This window comes from Schistocerca americana, chromosome 3 (assembly GCF_021461395.2).
Source record: "Schistocerca americana isolate TAMUIC-IGC-003095 chromosome 3, iqSchAmer2.1, whole genome shotgun sequence".
NCBI classification, from domain to species: Eukaryota; Metazoa; Arthropoda; class Insecta; order Orthoptera; family Acrididae; genus Schistocerca; species Schistocerca americana.
The window spans coordinates 797,084,054-797,089,087 of record NC_060121.1 but is presented as its reverse complement, the minus strand read 5'-3'; the positions used below and the strand labels follow the sequence as shown (position 1 = coordinate 797,089,087).

General features: G+C 45.6%; 1 non-coding gene across 1 annotated transcript; it reads right to left on the bottom strand.

Moving 5' to 3' along the window:
* Positions 1-1,884: 1,884 nt before the first annotated feature.
* Trnas-gga lies at positions 1,885-1,968 on the bottom strand. The gene is given in 2 exon segments: positions 1,885-1,919; positions 1,929-1,968. It is a non-coding gene; the product is annotated as a tRNA-Ser (tRNA).
* Positions 1,969-5,034: the final 3,066 nt, after the last annotated feature.

Sequence of the window (5,034 nt, the reverse complement as noted above, 5' to 3'; positions counted from 1 at the left end):
ACGGCTCTGCGTAGGATCCTACGGTCTTGGCGTGCATCCTTGCGTCGCTGCGGTCCGGTCCCAGGTCGACGGGCACGTACACCTTCCGCCGACCACTGGCGACAACATCGATGTACTGTGGAGACCTCACGCCCCACGTGTTGAGCAATTCGGCGGTACGTCCACCCGGCCTCCCGCATGCCCACTATACGCCCTCGCTCAAAGTCCGTCAACTGCACATACGGTTCACGTCCACGCTGTCGCGGCATGCTACCAGTGTTAAAGACTGCGATGGAGCTCCGTATGCCACGGCAAACTGGCTGACACTGACGGCGGCGGTGCACAAATGCTGCGCAGCTAGCGCCATTCGACGGCCAACACCGCGGTTCCTGGTGTGTCCACTGTGCCGTGCGTGTGATCATTGCTTGTACAGCCCTCTCGCAGTGTCCGGAGCAAGTATGGTGGGTCTGACACACCGGTGTCAATGTGTTCTTTTTTCCATTTCCAGGAGTGTATATCCCACTCCTCTGCACAATGATGTTTCCTGACTGGTGTCGTAAGCTTCAGCCGACTCCTCGTTACTGCTAAATTGTGATCTGAGCCTACACCTGGTCCTGGGTACGTCTCAAAATGCTGTATCTGATTTCGCAATATCTGCCTGACCATGATGTAATGTAACTGAAATCTTTCCACATCCCCCGGCTTTTACCATGTATACCTCCGCCTCTCGTGATTTTTGAACAGAGTATTCCTATTACTAGCTGAAATTTATTGCACAACCTTATTAGTCTTTCTCCTCTCTCATTCCTAGTACCAAGCTAAAATTCTCCTCTAACCTTTCTTTTCTACTGCTTCCCCTGCAACCGCAATTCAGTTCCCCATGACTATTCGATTATCCTCTCCATTTACTGACTGATTTTCTGGTTCAGTATCGTAATAAACTTTTTCTATCTATTCACCTTCAACATGCAACGTCAGCAAGTATACTTAAACTGTCACGGTCGGTGGGGGTTTCCTGTCGCTTCTCAAGAGAACAACCCTGCAACCCTATCACTGAACTGTTCGCAGCAACTAACTCTCGGCCCTACCTTCCTGTGAATAATGAATCCCACTCCAATTATATTATTTTCTATTGCAGTTGATATTACTCTATACACATCTGAGCAAAATTCCATGTCTTCTCCTCATTTCATTTCACATACCTCCACTATATCTAGAATGTGCAGTAGCGTTTTCCGTTTCAGATATTCTAGCTTTCCTGCCACGTTAAAACTTCTGACATTCCCCGGCCCGACTCGTAGAACATTAATCTTTCATTGGTTATTCAGTCTTTTTCTCCTGGTTACCTCACCCTTTCCGGTGACCACAAGAAAAAAATTGCCACGCAACGAAAGATTAACGTTTTACCCTAGACGCCTGGAAAACCTTGGCGTGGTCAGATGAGTCCCAATTTCAGTCGGTGCAGGCCCCATAAAGCCATGGAGCAGAGTTGTCAAGAACGCACTGTGCAAGCTAGTGGTGGCTCCATAATCGTTTGGGCTGTGTTTACACAAGACGGACTAAGTACTCTCGTCCATTTACTGGCCATGGTTATGTTCGGCTGCTTGGAGACCATTTGGCGCAATTCATGGTTTTAGTGTTCGCAAGCAACGATGGAAATTTTATGGATGACAATCCACCATGTTACCATTGCTGGGCCACAATTGTTCGTGATTGGTTTGAAGAAAATTCTAGACAGTTCGAGGGTATGTTTTAGCCACCCAGATCACCCGACATAAAATACATCAAGCGTTTCGTCAGTTCAAATGGCTCTGAGCACTATGGGACTCAACTGCTGTGGTCATAAGTCCCCTAGAACTTAGAACTACTTAAACCTAACTAACCTAAGGACATCACACACATCCATGCCGGAGGCAGGATTCGAACCTGCGACCGTAGCGGTCGTGCGGTTCCAGACTGTAGCGCCTTTAACCGCTCGGCCACTCCGGCCGGCCGTTTCGTCAGTTCATGCTTAAAATCGTAGACCGGCAAAATTTTCAAATAATAGGCAACTCTAGAAGCAGTATGGGTCAATACTTCTTCAGGAGACTACCAATAATTTGTTATGTCAATGCTATGTCGAGGTGTTTCACTATGCTAGGAAACAATGGTCCAAATCGATGTTAGGAATTATCCCATGACTTCTGTCACCACAGTAAAGTGGTCTTAAGAAAGCACAAGCTGCAGCCAAGGAAATATACAAGTATAGAGAAAAAAAATCGTGGCAAAATTTCTGCACTGCAGTCTGCAAAGGAACACCATTAACCACGATCTGGTATGTAATAAGAACATAAGAAACAATCAGATAGTGGACGTGCACACACCTCCACCATACGACAAAATAGCACAATCGTTCTTGTATGTAACATTATGGACAAGGAAGATGAGGTGGAATGTGGAGAGGAATGTAGTATAATTACACGAGCATTTTCACTGGAAGAACTCCACATTTCGGTCTCCCAAGGGACGGCGCTGCGCCTGGCCCGGATTACGCTGATTACCCAGTGTTAAGACACACTCCACACAAAGGGAAGCGGCAGCTGCTTAAAGTTTACAACAGTTTATGGACTCAAAACATCAGAATTGACTCGCTGAAAACATGTCGTGTCGTCCTCATCCACAAATCGGGAAAAAGGTGTGACTATCATTATACTATTCTGTTTGGCGAAGATATTGGAAAAAACTACTAAGTGGTACTAAGAATGGTGGTGTGGAAACAAGAAAATGTTTCCGGAAAAACGACGTGGGTTTCGGAAAGGAAAAGCGACAACTGATATACTTCCACTGTTAGGTATCGGCATACAGCTAAATTTCACTCAGATAATTAAAGTATCTGAGGGTTGCGGTTTATAGGCGAGACTAAAGCATACGACAATGTCGTCATTCTTAGCGAAAAAACTGAAGAATCTTCAGATCTAAAAACAACATAATCGTCATATTCGAAGCTTTCTGAGCAACAGGCAACCAATCATTATGGACTAGCAGGGTACTCTCGCTGGGATCAGTATTGGCTCCCTTATTAACCAATCTCTATATTGCAGACCTTAATGACCTGTTTGCCTGACATCAAAATATTCCAAGACACAGACGAAGTCTGCAGCTATGCTGAATACAGTACTCTTCAGTCCTCTCATCTGAAAATGTGCAGAGAAAATCTCTAATAGCATATCTACTCTTATGAGCTTTACTCATAACGGGATACTACTTCCCCAAACAATGCAACTGGGATGACGTATTTTTCCTGTAGCGAAATTAACACAATATCTTGGGATTATGGCGATGATATACTAAGTTGGGCTCCTCATATCTGGCACATCATTACCAGATGTGAAAAAGCTTGCATTCTCATCAGAGCTACGACTAGTGTATGTTGGGGCACAAACTGGCAGACAGTGATAACATTATACCGGTCCGTAATAAGGGCAAACTTTGACTGTGGACACACGTGCTACGGATTAGCATCAGACAGCACCCTCCAGACACTCGACACTATGCAGTACGGAGCATTGCTTACAGTCACCGGAGCGTTCATGTCAACCGCAACCAACGTGTTACTGGTTGAAGCTAATGAATCACTATTAAATTTGCGACGGATATACTTCTTCAAGAAATTCTTCTTGCAGCTCTGTTTCAACGAATACAAGCTTCTTGACGAAAAAAATCCAAGAATTAACATCCGACTTTGAGTGCGAGAGATACAGGCTGAATAAACAACATCCATTCCGTCGCGGTTGAATATATGGAGATGCAGGCAACAAGGCACAAGATGTTGCGAAGTGCTCTTCTACCGCATTGCAAAAGGTCATACGAAACGTCGACTCTACGGTTTGATGCCAGGAACACTTCGGCGCTTCAAAATCAGGACGAAACTAACGCAACGGGAATGGCATTCTATCTGACCGTCGTCTGTACAGATGGGTCAGAGTCCAGTACCTTTCCGGTACCCCGAAGCAAACGACAAGGACTCTGCAAGCTGCATTCCACTACTATGACAGCCGAGTTGATTGTCAATTTGGAAGCGCTGCTATTCGCGCAGATAACCACAGCATACATAATACTCTCATCTCTGATAGCATGTCATCATCCTAGTTGAACTAACTCCGTAGTGGGAGCAATTATCGTCGCTGTGATTCGAATGCAGAGGGACTATCACAGCATCGTGGATGGCATGGATGAGAGGCCACTAAGACGTACCTGGAACTGAATGAGTAGATGTCGTAGCAAAGCAAGCATGTCCACATGGAGTCACTAAATATGATGAAGTCCCTCTCACCGACATGATGCCCATGTTCAGAAAGCGATTGTCATCGAACTGGTACCATGCGGTAATGACATTCAAACAGCGAGGAGAGTCACGAAAGTTATAACACGGCTGAAATTCTATTATTGGTAATTCAACAGAGACCTCTACTGGCTGAACCTAAGCACCACACCCCTGTCCGCGATTGTGGAGAGGAAGAAGATGGCACATATCTCTGCAGTGTCCTCGAAACACGTCTTTCATTAACGTACTGGCGAGTAATCTCCGAACTCTCAATCATCGGTTCCCAAGCAGACTCAGAATAACGCATCCAGTCACATAGCAACCTATAAAATGCTGTACGACTTCGTTAGCAGTGCCAACATCCCAATATAGCTCCTTGTCCTGGTAATCCAGTACTCTTGGCAGTTAGAATGGCAGGGGAACAATAAAGACTATTGACTGACTATATTCTCGCGTGCTACTCAACCTATGAATGTACACCACTCTGTACCTCGTAAAAGTACACTGATCAGCCACAACATTATGACCACCTACATAGCAGCCGATATGTCCATCTTCGGCTGGATAACATTGGCAAAACATCATGACATGGAAGAAATCAGGCTTTGGTAGGTAGCTGGAGGGAGTTGGCACCATATTTGGACACACAAGTCATACAGTTCCCGTAAATACCGCAGAGAGGGACGATGAGCTGTGACCCGAGGTTCAGTCACATTCCAGATGTAGTAGCTCGGGTTAAGATCTGGCAAGCT